The 15,576-nt window shown below is 40.1% G+C and overlaps 1 pseudogene; it reads left to right on the top strand.

Moving 5' to 3' along the window:
- The first annotated feature begins 3,656 nt into the window (after nt 1–3,656).
- LOC133073033 (major facilitator superfamily domain-containing protein 1-like) lies at nt 3,657–10,750 on the top strand (annotated as a pseudogene).
- Nucleotides 10,751–15,576: the final 4,826 nt, after the last annotated feature.

The following is a 15,576-nucleotide window of genomic DNA, read 5'->3' on the forward strand; positions in this document are numbered from 1 at the left end:
CGCAGTGAAGCAACAGACATGGGGATAAAGCCAGCACACTGAGGGTGATGACACGGGAGTGGGACAGATAGAACAAGTACTTCTGTGATACAGGTGAGCCCCCGAACAAGCGCTCAATGATCTATCTCCTGACTACTAATTCAGTGAGATAATATGGATTCCTGTGATTTAACCACAGCTTCACACCCACAGTTTTCTATTACTTGCAGCCCAAAACATTCCTCCTTGATATGATCTAGTAGATTATAGAAAAAAAAAGATATTGTTCAAAAGGCAAAGAGATAGTGTTGTCACATTTTTTCCTGACCAATCTGAACAGTTCTTCCTGGAAGAATGATTTAATGAAATGTTTAAGTAATGGGGAAGTTTTTAGAGGCAGGGGACGCATCTGCAAAAGAAGGCACTCTTATTGAAAAGGCTTGGACTTAAAAAAAGAAAGAAAGAAAAGGCTTGGACTTAAGGAAATGAGTGGATAAAGGTATGTGTACAAACGTGGGTAAATCCAAAATGCTGGGTAAATCCAAAAGATGGGGTGAATCAGGCTATCTGAGATATCATGGTAGTTTGACTTTTAAAGACAGTTTTAAATAAAAACAATTAAAACTTATTTTTATCCATTTTTAAATTTAGAATTGTTTAAATTTATAAAAAGTTTCATAACCAATCCCATGCAAAAAAAAAAAAAAAAAACAGGAAAAGAGAGTTAATGTTAAACAAATATGGTTTTATTATATAACTATTGATCTAGGAATCCTGCTGTTTGTTTCTAAATAAGGAGAATGTGGGGTTGGGGGGGAGGGTCCTAAACCTCTATATTGGTAAGTCATGAATACAGTGTAGATACATTTAAAAGTTGATTTATCTACCCAGTGAGCAGTAGTGACTTTCAGTGTTACAGAATTTAAATATGCTTAGATTGGGCAGTACTTACATTTCTTGTAAATATTTTTTTACAAAAAAATTTTTTTTCTTGTCATTTTTAAATTTTCAGAAATGTGTTGATAGCTTGAGAAAAGCCAGCTTCTTTTTAAAAAAATTATATTGTTTATTTCTCAGGTGACCTTTAAGTGCAATAAATGATTACACTAAAAGACAACAGAAAATGAATTTCTAGAGAGCAAGGTTTGCATACTAGAAATTAAAAGAGAAACTTTAAAATTTAAACCTGGCATTTGCAATTTTAGTAAATCTGGCATTGCATCAGAGGCTGAGAAATTGCTTTCTCTTTAAAGTATTTATGGTGGCAACTAGGCCAAGGAAAACATGTGATGAGAAAATATAAGACATACAGCTAATCAAAATGAAGAAAATACAGATCATTTATGTACTCTTCACCCAGGAATGACCATGGCCGATGTTTGGGTGTTAGTCCTTTCACTCTTTTTGCTCCCTATTTTCACGTTTTCTCCATTCACGTTCTCTCTTCCCTTCCCTTCCTTGCCCTCCCTTCCTCCTTCCATCATCCCTTTCTTTTATGGACTCTTCCATTCTTTGAAAATTAGATTCACTGCTCCCATGGCCTTTTCCTTTATAGTTATCCATGTACTGGTAATTTAATACTTCTTTTCTTATTTCTGTATATTCACATTGGTCTTGTTGGATTTAGTTTGTAAACTTTTAAAGGGAGGACATCGCACCCATGCCTGATGGTGGAATCTGCTGTTCGTAGCATCTCATCCTGTACCCTGTCAGGGTAACATGAGTGCATGTCTAGAAGTATAAAAACTATAGTCACAAAATGTTACTAGTCATGTCAGTTTCACACTCGACCTAAGTAAGGCTAGTTTGTGCAGTTCAGCCTCTCTCTGAAATTCAGCCAGCACCAGCTGACTCTTCCCAACTCCCCTGTTTTCTGAATCTGGTTCCTTAGTATTCTTGGATATTATTATATGCTCCTCATTTTCCTTAAAAAATTATTTGTAGGAAAATTTAAGACCTAATCAAAAGTCACTTTTTCTAGAAATTCTTTTCAAGATCTTAGGGGCCGCTGTTTACTAAGTTCATTGCTTAGTATAAGTCATGTTTTGGGATAACCAAAAAAAGAGATTGTTAGCCTATAGTCACACCTGGGACAAGCCTTCCTACCCTCCCCAGATCTTTCCTGCTCCAAATTAGCTTAACTTTCCATGAAAGCCTGTTGGGGGGATGAGCATAGTTTACTTCTGGACTGCCCAAATCCTGATAGTATAGCCCTTTGGGGGCCAGTGCTTATCAAGGGAAGGATGTTCTATTAATTGCTCTTTTTTGGATGAGCCCTTCACTCACTTATAATTCTGTCCCTTTTCCTCTAGGAGGAAACCAAAACAATTGGTTTGGTGCCCAACTGTTTCCAACAGGAGAATTCAGCCAAATAACCTGGCGTGCCACTGACAGGAGTGGGTGTGTTTTCATTTTATTGTGAATTGTTTGCTTGGTGTTTGTCCCCATGACTAGACTGTAATTTTCATATTTATTTATTGTCTGACTCCCTCACTAGAAAATGAGTTCCATTGTATTTAGTGATCATTTACAGAACACTTTCTAGGTACTAGGTACAGTTCTAATTGCTTTATAAATACTACGTGATTTAATCTTCCTAAAAGCCTTTATGAAACAGGCACTATTATTATTATAGATGAGGTAACTGAAACACTAAGAACTTAAGTTACTTGCCCAAGGTCACGGAGCCAGTAAGTAGTAAAGTCAGCATTTGATCCCAGGAAAACTGGCTTCAGAGTCCAGAGACTGACTCACCACTCTGCTATGTCTCTCCATGAGCACTTGACATGCGTGTGTGCTAAGCTGCTTCAGTTGTGTCCTTGTGACCCCATGGACTGTAGCCCGTCAAGCTCCCTTGTCCAAGGGATTCTCCAGGCAAGGATTACTGGAGTGGATTGCTGTGCCTTCCTCCAGGGGATCTTTCCCACCCAGGGATCGAACTCATGTCTCTTACATCTCCCGTATTAGCAGGTGGGTTCTTTGCCACCTGGGGAGTACTAGAACAGGTTACTATGAGTCTTCAGGACTTGGCATCTGCTTGACAATAGTAGTTTTTAATATTGCTGAATGTGTGACCATCCAATGCATAAATAGGAATGCTTTCTTGGTTATAATACGACTGACTTGTAAAAAGAAATGTTATAAAAGTGGCAGTGAAATAAAGTTTTAATTGGTTATTATTCATATGAATAGTCTCATTTGAGGACTTCCCTGGTGGTCCAGTAGTAAAGAGTCCATCTTGCAATGCAGGGGCATGGGTTCGATCCCTGGCTGGGGAACGAAGGTCCTACATGCCGTGAAGCAAGTGAGCCAGTATGCCACATCTAGAGAGTCTGTGCGCCGCAGTGAAAGATCCTGCCTGATGCAACAAAGATCGTGTCGGCCGCACCTAAGACCCAATGAAGCCAAATTAATTAATTTTTAAAAGTTATATAAAAAAGGAATAGCCTGATTTTCTTTAATTCTGAGGAGTGAAAACAGTAGGTATGCCAAATTACCTGATATATTTTTGTGTTTTCTTTAAAACTGTAAGAATACTATCATGTTGCAATACACATTGAAGGAGATGAGGTTAGGGGGTAAGATGTGGATTGGGCAGAACAGTGTAATACCAGAGGATGGCAGCTGATATTTTATTAAATATTGTACTTGGGGGATAAATGAATGATTTAGAGGACATGACATTTCAGAACACGGTTCCACAGCACATCCTGACTCTCTCAGGAAACAAAGATAATGCCACTTTAGTGTTCATCAGAAAATCACCGATGTAAATAAAAGTCATGTGTAATGTTCTCTGGCTGGTCACCTGGATCCAGGTCAGGGCCAGGGTAAACTAGATCCCGCAAAAGGTGATTTGCTATCTGCCGTTGTTCGTTTCCCTTTTCAAAGAGCCGATTTGGTTATGCTCCGTTTTTCAGATTTTGTTTTCTCTTTTGTGCTTTGTTGATGTGTCAGCTCGTTAGGTCACACGTTTACAGGCATGAGGTGGATATCTGATGGGAGGGTAACATGATGCAGGGAGGGAATCTTTTGGTTTCCTCACCTGCTTCAAAGGCAATGTCAAACTTGAAAGTGAAGTGGTAGTCGCTCAGTGTGTCTGACTCTTTGTGATCCCATAGACTGTAGCCCACCAGGCTCTTCTGTCCATAGGATTCTCCAGGCAAGAATGCTGGAGTGGGTAGCCATTCCTGTCTCCAGGGGATCTTCCTGACCCAGGGATCAAACCCAGGTCTCCTGCATTGTAGGCAAATTCTTTACTGTCTGAGTCAGAAATCCATAAGAAATAGTTGCTTTTCTATCACAGGCTGTTAGAAAAGTTACATCAAAGTTTTGGGACTCAGCTTTCTGCTCAGTGCCAACACAGGTAAATCTCACACTGTTCACTCTCCGGGAACATTCAGGCTCACCTATTTGATGTAATTTAACTTACATAGTGAGGGAAACTGCTTCAGATTTTAAATGCTTACTCTGGGCTTTCATTCTGCTATATGTTTGTCCAAAAGTGGTTACTGTTCTTCCCACTTTTTTTAATGGCAGAGCAACCCTGAGAGAGAGAGATTACAAGTTCTACAGTTTTATCTTAGAAAGCTGAAGCAGTTTACTCAAGGTCACAAGAGCATAAGAGGTACAATTATTTTGACTCAGTTTCAATTACTCTTTCCTCAATACAGTGTTCTTCTTATATTTCTATTTGAATCTCATATTGCCATTTAGTTAATCATTAGATCAATAAATGTTTGTTGGTATCAAGGCTATTATATCAAAAGAGGTAGTCACACTGAAAAAATTTGAATTAGGTCATCATCTTCTAAGTTTCCCACTTAGAACAATGCTAAATTATATGTGGTTGCTTGCATATTAAAGCCCTATGGAATCACAGAGCACTCAAAGCTCAAACTAACACTGGGAATTGTAATTTTATACATTTCTTGTGTAAAGACTTGATGGTTGGTTGGAAGCTGTGTGGCTTTGGGGAAATTACTTAATATCTTTAGGCTCTGGTTTCCTTAAATGTAAAGTGGGGATGATAGTACCTACTTCTCTGGGTGGTTGCCAAGATTCAAGCAGGCAATGTATTTTTTAAAAATTATTAAAATTTATTCTTAATTGGAGGATGATTGCTTTACAAAGTTGTGTTGGTTTCTGCCAAATAGCAACACGAGTCAGCAATAAGTATGTACATATCTCCACCCTCGTGAGCTTCCCTGCCCCATCCCACCCCTCTAGGTCAGCACAGAATGTCACAGGGCTCCCTGTGTTATATTGCAGCTTCCCACTCGTTATCTTTTTTACACATGGTATTTATATATGTCAATGGTACTCTTTCAATTCATCCCATTTTCTCCTTTGCCTGAGATAATACATTTATTAAGTCCCAGCACCGTGCCAGACACGTAACAGGCACTCAGTAAATGTTAGTTTCTCCTTGACTAACTTCTTTCATTGGCTGTGTAGGAAAGCGCTGTGAACAGACTCTAGAAGTCAATCACTTCCAAGTGCTTTTGGAAAATAATGAGTAGAGAGTCTTAAAATTCACTGTCATTATTGTTGGTTGGGGCCCCTTGTTTCCACCCCACTCCCCCGAAGAATATCATGTTAAAAGTTACTGGAGAGTATTTAATATGCAACAATTTGCTCTGAAACTTTTTTTCAGTAACATACCTAATGATTAAATCAAATCAAGCAGAAGTTTTCTGTATGTGATTCAAGAATGCTGTTCATCCTTTCAGCACTGCAAGTGCATTACCTGTTGTGAAAGGAGGAAGTGTGCTCGATTAAGCTTGAAAGCAATGTTACCAGAAAAGGATTAGCAAATCACAAGGCAGAATCCTTAGCAGTAAGGTCCCTACTGAACTGTGACTGAGGCACAAGCCAAGGAATATGTTTAATGTGTGCTGCCCCATTAGCTCCTGGAATCTTAGTATATAACCCACATCACTGAATCAGACCCAGAGGAGGGAAAGAACAGGAGCATCGTGGCTCTGCTATGCAGACATAGCACTATTGTTTCCAGAAATTAGTTTTTATTTTATTAAAATAATATATTGCATACCAAGTTCAAAAGTCAAATGTTATTAAAGTGATTATAGTAACTAACAGGGGTTTCTTTTTCTTTTCTTTTTGATGTGGACCATTTTTCAAAGTATTTATTGAATTTGTTACAATATTGCTTCTGTTTTATGTTTTTTTTTTTTTTTTTTGGCCGTGAGGCATGTGGGATCTTTAGCTCCTCCACCAGGGATCAAACCTGCACCCCCTGCCTTAGAAAACAAAATCTTAACCACTGGACCACTGGGGAAGTCCCCACAGGAATTTCTTACCTCATTTCTTCTCTTAGTTCTCTTCCCCAACCACCTTCAACAATTTTGACTTTTTATTCATGGCACATGCACATCTCTGTATTTCCAAATAATATGTGTATTATTCTCTTTTGATTAATCCATACATGACCTCTATTAATTTCCTATTATGATATTTGAGGATTTTGTTCTCTTATACCATCAAGCCTTCTGTTTCCCTTCTCACAGATCCCAGTAGGGTCATATTACAGCTTTTGTTTAATTGACTAGTCCATTTTGATATTATTGTGCCTTTGTAGATACTGTTCAGGCTACGCATTATAATATACAGATCATTATATTTGCTTTCCAACTTTTTGTCTTTATCTAGAGTTAATAATGACCTCTTCGTGTCCACTCTCCCTCCACCTCAGTCCTTTCAATCTGCTTATTTTGGGTCCTATTTCTAATTTTTTCCACACCTTCCAATGGCTTCTTGGTACACTTTTCTACAAGTGCTGTCATATCAATACATACGCATGTTCCATTTTGTTTTTCCTAAAAATATCCCTCCTGGACACCTCCTTCTGCTTCTGTAGGGACTGACCTGTCTCCAGCCTGTTGCGGGTGAGGTGGTATCACAGCAGCCGAGAGAGAGGGGGTTTGAGAAGAAGGGAGTGGTCAACTGTGCCTGCAAATGAGAACCCAAAGAAGCAGAGACCTGATGTCTCGGTGCGGTTGGTGGGGCTCCGGGGAGAGCACTCTGTGGGGAGCACAAGTGCTGAGGCTGAACCTATAGGCGTGAAGGCGTGTCACAGCACCGCCACACCTGTTCCCATGCCATCTGGCTTCAGTGATAACCCATGAGCTTGCTGGGTCAGAGAGACAAACAGGCATTGATTTTTAAGTTTCAAAGGGGAGAAAACTGAGGCTCAGAAATGTTGGAAGCCTTGATCTGAAACTGAGTCGGGTCTTGTGGCTCTAAATCCAGTGCTACATGAAAAGATGCTCAACATCACTCATTATCAGAGAGATGCAAATCAAAACCACAATGAGGTACCATCTCACGCCAGTCAGAATGGCTGCCATTGAAAAGTCTACAAACAATAAATGCTGCAGAGGGTGTGGAGAAAACGGAACCCTCTTACACTGTTGGTGGGAATGCAAACTAGTACAGCCACTATGGAGAACAGTGTGGAGATTCCTTAAAAAACTGGAAATAGAACTGCCATATGACCCAGCAATCCCACTCCTGGGCATACACACCGAGGAAACCAGAATTGAAAGAGACATGTGTACCCCAATATTCATCGCAGCACTGTTTACAATAGCCAGGACATGGAAGCAACCTAGATGCCCATCAGCAGACGAATGGATAAGAAAGCTGTGGTACATATACACCATGGAATATTACTCAGCTATTAAAAATAATGCATTTGAATCAGTTCTAATGAGGTGGATGAAACTGGAGCCTATTATACAGAGTGAAGTCGGTCAGAAAGAAAAATACCAATACAGTATATTAACACCTATATATGGAATTTAGAAAGATGGTAACGACAATGCTATTTGTGAGACAGCAAAAGAGAAACAGATGTAAAGAACAGACTTTTGGACTCTGAGGGAGAAGGCAAAGATGGGATGATTTGAGAGAGTAGCATTGAAACATGTATATTATCATATGTGAAATAGATCACCAGTCCAGGTTTGACGCATGAGACAGGGCACTCAGGGCAGGTGCACTGGGATGACCCTGAGGGATGGGATGGGGAGGGGGGTGGGGGGGGTTCAGGATGGGGACACATGTACGCCCATGGCTGACTCATGTCAGTGCATGGCAAAAACCACCACAAAATTGTAAAGTAATTAGCCTCCAATTAAAATAAATAAATTAATTTAAAAAATGAATCTAGTGCTATTGTAGGGCTCCCATGATACCTTTCCACCATATCACAGCACAGGCAGGTGTGGCTTGGTTTTAAAAACTCATTGGGCAGTAAATTGCTAAAATTCCTGTAACTCTAATTTTCTAGGCAACAGTGAGTGATGATGTCTCCCAACTGGGAAGGATACTAATAGTGTGAGCCTTCTCATAAAAGTCTCCTCCAGCTGTTGAGTTTTTATACAAACATTTGTCCTACTCTGTGTTCCCATACTATACTGAGTGCTGTATGCAGATTATCTTAAACCTCACAGTTACTCCATGGAATCAGTAACAATACAAGTTCATGATAATGACAAGGAAACTGAAGTTTAAGTAGAGTAACTTTCCCTAAATTACACTATCAGAAAGTGTTAAGAGCCAGGATTGAAACAAGGGGGTTGTAACCTGTAATTGACTTGTACAGGAAACTGGGGGCTTCGCAGGTGGCTCAGTGGTAAAGAATCCGCCTGCCAATTCAGGAGGCGTGAAAGACACAGGTTCGATCCCTGGGTCGGGAAGATCCCCTTGAGGAGGGCATGGCAATCTACTCCAGTATTCTTGCCTGGAGAATCCTCATGGATAGAGGAGTCTGGTGGGCTATAGTCTATGGGGTCACAAAGGGTTGGACAGGACTGAGGATTGAACACACACACATACAAAAGGCAATTGAACTAGAGACTTAGATCTTCAGACTCTCCAAACTGAATTATTTTGAGACTTAATCATTCCTTCTGGATAGAAGGAGAAAGAATATGGTGAAGATTAGGTGAGAAATGGATAACTAGTTCCTGGAAAGCTTCAATAACTTAAGGGTTCAGACATTGGATAGAACTCTAAACAGTGGACAAGAGTCAACGCACATTTTCAGATTCCTCTGCTTCTGCAGTCATCCCCTCCTCCATGAAACCGAAATATTACAGGGCATTTGAGTATTTTTAGAAGGATTATGCTATTACTTTAGAAAATGTTTGAGTGCCTACTGTATGCTTGGCCTAGACCAGATTCCCGCTTTCATGCAGCTTACAGGCTGGACAGTGTCATTTCAGAGATTAAGTTGGTTCTGTGGTTATGGAGGTGAGAAGCCTATGGGGATCTTAGACTGTGGCTGTGGAGGGTCTTATTCAACCTCTGAAAGTCTAAACAACCTTCCCAATGCTACAAAGCTATTTTCCCTTCTTTGTTACTAAACCCCAAGTTTCTTCAGGTATCCAAACACCTTGGAGAGAATGGATTGATCCCCAGTTCAGGTGAAACCCTGATTGCTCTAAACCAGTTCTGCTCTAATGCAGACACTGGAATCACCCGGAGGGCTTGTTGAATACGTAGTGAGGCGTCCTCACATGAGCGACCGTGGTCCTGTGAGCAAGGTGGCTTCCTCCCAGAGTTGCATGTCACTTCTACATCTCCCACCGACCCAGGCAGCAGGAGGAAGGTGAGGAAACGAGGGCGCCACTGGCAGGTGGCCCCACCACCCGCTACCCCCCGGGGTGCTGCCGGCCCTCGGTGTCCCCAGTGGCCTGGCGCACTGGCTGTTGGTGCTATTTCTGATGTACGTCCTTGGCTTCGGCAGCATTTTTGGCTGTGATAATCCTGGTGCCCTTCAGACTCAGGTTAAACGGAATGTGCGGGTGAGCATCACAAAGTTCCTGCTGCTGTGTGCCTGGTGTTATTGACCCAATGTAGTTTTGTGTTTCTTTGGTGGCTGTTTGGTCCACTGAGTATTTGGAAAATGATAGGGAGCCATTATTTTTAGTTGCTTTATTTGCATTGGGCAGGTTATTTTTGCTCTGGGTGGACTATTTAATGCTTTTTGGCTGATGGAGTTTGGAAAGTTTGCGTTTGGGACTGGTGAGGAGTCCTTAGCAGTTGCTCAGAATACATATGCTGTGAATCGGTTTAAAGGCAGAGAATTAAACTTGGTGTTTGGGCTCCAACTTAGCATGGCTAGAAATGGAAGTTCAGTAACCATAAGCCTCTTGGGATGGCTATATTCTAAGGTTGAAGCTTTGTTGGGTTCTGTTGGTCACACAACACTTGAGGTCACACTTATGACTGGGGGTATAACATATTTTTTTCATTAGTTTGTGCCTTGGACTTTGCTTACCTGTATCAGAGAGCGGAAAGAATCCTTCATGAAGAACAAGGGAAAACAGGTGAGGTTATTAAGTTGCCTGATTTTTCCTCACCTCTGTGGTGGTGCATGTTTACCGACTGTGTTTGCTACTGTGTTGCCGTGTTCCCTTTCCTTGAACTTGAGAAAGTATTTTTTAAAGAGAAATTTGGATTTTCCTCCCCAAGTAGTGAGTGCTATTAATAATACTGTATGTGTATTAATAATATCAGCTCCCATGTCACCAGTATTTAAGCTCCTGGTGGGTAAAAGAGGAAAAAAAAAATCCCGGGTTCTGTATGCAATGGTGGCCACTTTTTTCTTTTCCATTCTTTTTTTTTTAATTGAAGTATAGTTGATTTATAATGTGTTAATTTCCACTGCACAGCAAAGCAATTGAGTTACATACACATGTATATACATATATATACTTATGTGTACATATATATTCTTTTTAATATTCTTTTCATTATGGTTTATCATAGGATGTTGAAGATCATTCTTTATAGTGCTATATAGTACCTTGTTATTTATCCATTTGATATATAAAAGCTTACATCTGTTATCCCCAACCTCCCAGTCCATCCCTCCCCCTGCCCCCTCCAGCTTGGCAACCACCAGTCTGTTCTCTGTGTCTGTGATTCTACTTTGGCTTCATAGATAGGTTCATTTATGTCATATTTTAGACTCTACATACAAGTGATATCATATGGTTTTTGCCTTTCTCTTTCTGACTTCATGTAGTATGATAATCTCTAGGTCCATTCATATTGCTACAAATGGTGTTATTTCATTCTTTTTATGGCTGAGTAGTATTCCATTGTGTATATGTAGCACATCTTCTTTATCCCCTTCTCTGTCAAGAGACATTTAAGTTGCTTCCATGTTTTGGCTATTGCAAACAGTGCTGCAGTTAACATTGGGATGCATATATCTTCTTGAATTATGGTTTTCTCTCAGTACATGCCCAGGAGTGGGATTACTGGATCATATGGTGGTTCTATATTTAGTTTTTTAAGGAACCTCCATATTGTTTTCCATAATGGTTGTACAAATTTACATTGCTACCAACAGTGTAGGAGGGTTCCCTTTTCTCCATACCCTCTCCAGCATTTGTTATTTGTAGACTTTTGATGTCCACTCTGACTGGTGAGATGGTACCTTATTGTAATTTGGATTTGCATTTCTCTAATAATTAGCAATATTGAGCATCGTTACATGTGTCCATTGGCCATCTATATTTATTCTTTGGAGAAATGTGTTATTTAGGGCTTCTGCCCTTTTGATTTGGTTGTTTTTGTTGTTGTTGTTGAGTTGTTTGAGCGGTTTGTATATTTTGGAAATTAAGCCCTTGCTGGTTGCATCATTTGCAAATATTTCTCCCATTCTGTAGGTTGTGTTTTCATTTTGTTTATGGTTTCCTGTGCTGTGTAGAAGCTTGTAAGTTTGATTAGGTCCCATTTGTTTGTTTTTGTTTTTATTTCTATTGCCTTAGGAGACTGACCTTGTCTCCTAAGGTCAGTCAATTTATGTCATTGGTACAATTTATGTCAGAGAATGTTTTGCCCATGTTCTCTTCTAGGAATTTTATGGTGCCATGTTTTCTGTTTAAGTCTTTAAGCCATTTTGAGTTTATTTTTGTATATGATGGGAGGATGTATTCTAACTTAATTGGTTTACATGTGACTGTCCAATTTTCCCAACACCACTTGCTGAAGAGATTTTTTCCCCATTGTATCTTCTTGCCCCCCTCTGTTGAAGATTAATTGACTGTAGGTGTGTGGGCTTGTTTCTGGTCTCTCTATTCTGTTCCATTGATCCATATGTCTGTTTTTAATGCCAATACCACACTGTTTTGATTACAGTAGCTTTATACTACTGTCAGAAGTCTGGGAGGTTATTCCTCCTGCTTTGTTCCTTTTCTTCAGGATTGCTTTGGGAATTCTGGGTCTTTTATGGTTCCATATGAATGTTCTAGTTCTGTGAAAAATGTCATGGGTAATTTGATAGGGATCACATTGTCTGTAGATGGCTTTGGTTAATATAGCCATTTTAACAGTATTAATTCTTACAATCCAAGAGCATGGACTAGCTTTCCATTTCTTTGAATCATCTTCAATTTCCTTTGTTAATGTTTTATAGTTCTCAATTTATAAGTCTTTCATCTCCTTGGTCAGGTTTATTTCCTAAATGTTTTATTTTGGGGGGTGCATTTTAAAAGGTATTTTAAAATTGTTTTTCTTTATACTCCCTGATATTTCATTGTTGGTGTAAGAGATACAATTGCTTTCTGTATGTTATCTTGTGAATATTCCTATTTTAAAGTATAATTCTGAGGACTGTTTTAGCCTGTGTTTTTTTGTATTGCTGAATTCTGCTTTGGAATAGGCTCATCAGTGGTGAGGTTTGGAAAATTGTATTGTACCTGGCACATGCAGGTAATTGTGAGTAAGGACAATTATGGACGTCTTTGGATTTTGTATTGTGATAATTTTCACACAGTGTCATATCTTAGGGATATGTCCTTTTCTCTATCTTAAAGCAAAAATCTTTTGAGGGGGTAGAAGGGATGTTTTAAACAATGGCATTTTAATAGGCATTCTCTTTTGTAATAGGGACTATTTGAAAGATATTTTTATGAAGTCTCATTTTCACAAATAGCAGATTGTGTTCTGCTGTCTTTAGTTATAAGAGGTTGCTGAACATGAACCCTTTTGAGCTTCCTTATCTCTCTGTTACTGAGGACCCTAATTCCTTAGGGACATGATTTTATGGTATAAACTGCATAGTTTTTCTTATAGTCCAATTAATTACAAAAAAAGTACTGTAAATTATGATAATTGCATATCTCCAAGGATAAATAAAAACACTGCAAAAGGAATACTTGATGTTTTTAACTTCTGATTTTTCAAAAATATTAAAACACTGATTTTAACTCTTATTTATGTGGAAAATTATCTCTGTAAGAAAATCTAAGCTGGAATAAAGAAAATTTGCCTAATCAGTCATTGCAAGATTATGGGGGTAGTTTTTTCTCCAGAGTAGGGCCTTAAATAACATTTATGTTTTTTTGCATTTAAGAAGATGTGGATATGAAATTTCTCTGACAGACTTAAACACTTTTTAGTTGCACCACCTTTTTGCCCTGCACCACCACCGTCCCCACTGAAAAGCTCCCATCAAGCTATGGGGATCCTTAGTTGCCATATCCAAAGGGGACTCATCACATTATCATCTTGTAGCTGTATCTGACCCCCATGGCCTCTCAGTCCCTGATATTCTGTCCTTCTCTACTTTCTTCTTACATTCCTGACTGCCTCTTCCTCTGCCCATGCCTGGCCTCCTTGCAGAGTTGTCTAACTTTGCCTGATCCTTAGATTTCATTCTTACCCAGGGACCTATTATATGTGCTACGTCACTTGTGTCTGACTCTTTGCGAACCCATGGACTGTAGCCTGCCAGGCTCCTCTGTCCATGGGATTCTCCAGGCAAGAATACTGGTGTGGTTTTGTTGCCATTTCCTCCTTCAGAGGATCTTCTCAACCCAGGGATTAAACTCCTATCTCTTATGTCTCCTGCATTGGCAGATGGTTTCTTTACTGCTAGTGCCACCTTGGGACCTATTACTGGTCTTTTTAAATTTCAGCTGGTGATACAGTCTGATCAGGTCTTAATCTACCAGCTCATCCCTCTCTCTTGAGCTCCAAAACCACAGGTTCAACCATTTTCTAGACATTTTTACATGGGTGAACCATTGGTACCACAATGCATTCTGCAAACTGAACCCATGATTTCCCCCTGCTAATAATCCTGCTTTCCTTCCCATATTCTCTTTTCTTCCTCAATATTAACTTAATTATAAAGACCAGAAATGGGGATGACACTTGTGACTATTTCTTTTTTAATCCTGGCATCAAATCAGTAAGTCCTGATAACATCCTAAATCTCTCTTACCCTGACTGTTCTCTACATCCCTTCTGTTGGGAGCCAAGTTTAGTTTGTCATTGCCTATAACATCTTCCTGATGTTAGAGCTTCTGAGTCTCTAATCTTACATCCTCTGTACTATCCTTGCCATGTCACTGGACATGTACTTGACTCACAGGGTTCCTTATTCCTTGGCACAGACCTGCTCATTTAATCTCATCCCCCCTCCTCCTCCCTCACATTTCATGTTCTGGTTAAACCCAGTTCTAGAGAGTCCTCTGAACTTTCTGTGCATTCATGTATTACTATTTATGGCTGGCACCCATGTACTCTGCCTGGGGGAGCCAGGGAAAAATCTCAGCAGACAGGAAACATTGAGTTGAGACTTGCAGGATGGCCAGGAGTGTGCCCGACTGGCATGTGGTTGGTATTCACTGTTCTTGATCCCACAGAATTTGTACTTTGGTGGGAGACAGATGGATACACAATTGAAGTACTTTGTGATAACCACTGGTTTAGAAGTGTGTACAAACAGCATTAGAAGGCAGGGAAGGAGGTCCTGGAGTATGATAGAATCATTTCAACTTAGGAAAAAAAGTGACCCCAGCATTTATGAAGCATCTATTGAAGTAAGGGCTTCCCAGGTGGCACTAGTGGTAAAGAATCCGCCTGCTAATGCAGGGGATGTGGGTTTCATCCCTAGGTCAGGAAGATCCCCTGGAGGAGGGCATAGCAACCCACTCCCGTATTCTTGCCTGGAGAATCTCATGGACAGAGGAGCCTAGCAGGCTACAGTCTGTAGGGTCGAAAAGAGTCAGGCATAACTGAAGCGACTTAGAACACACATAATGAAGTGAAGCCCTCCAAGCCCCAAGGTCTAACATGGCGCTTGTGTGTAGCAAAATACATTGAAGTGGAACAACGAAAGGGACTAGACCTTGTGAGATGAACCTGAAGACAAAGAGTCTTTCTGAACCATACTCATGAGACCTTCTTATTTTATTACATCAAAATGGACTTCATTTGCCCTCTTGTGAATGCTGGCACTCTACAGCAGGGATCCCCAACCTCTGAGATCTAATACTTGATGTTCTGAGATGGAGCTGATATAAAAATAGAAATAGAGTACACAATAAATGTAATCTGCTTGACTCATTCTGAAACCATCCCCACCCTCCACCACCCATGTTGGTAGAAAAATTGTCTTCCATGAAACCAGTACCTGGTGCCCAAAAGGTTGGGGACCACTGCTCTAGAGAACTTTGACTCGGGCCTCTCCTGCATTTCTCTGTTCTGTGTCCCTGGGCACTCTTATTCAGTCCCACAGTTCCAATTATTATCTCTGGTGTCTCACCC

This window comes from Dama dama, chromosome 18 (genome assembly GCF_033118175.1).
Source record: "Dama dama isolate Ldn47 chromosome 18, ASM3311817v1, whole genome shotgun sequence".
NCBI lineage: Eukaryota > Metazoa > Chordata > Mammalia > Artiodactyla > Cervidae > Dama > Dama dama.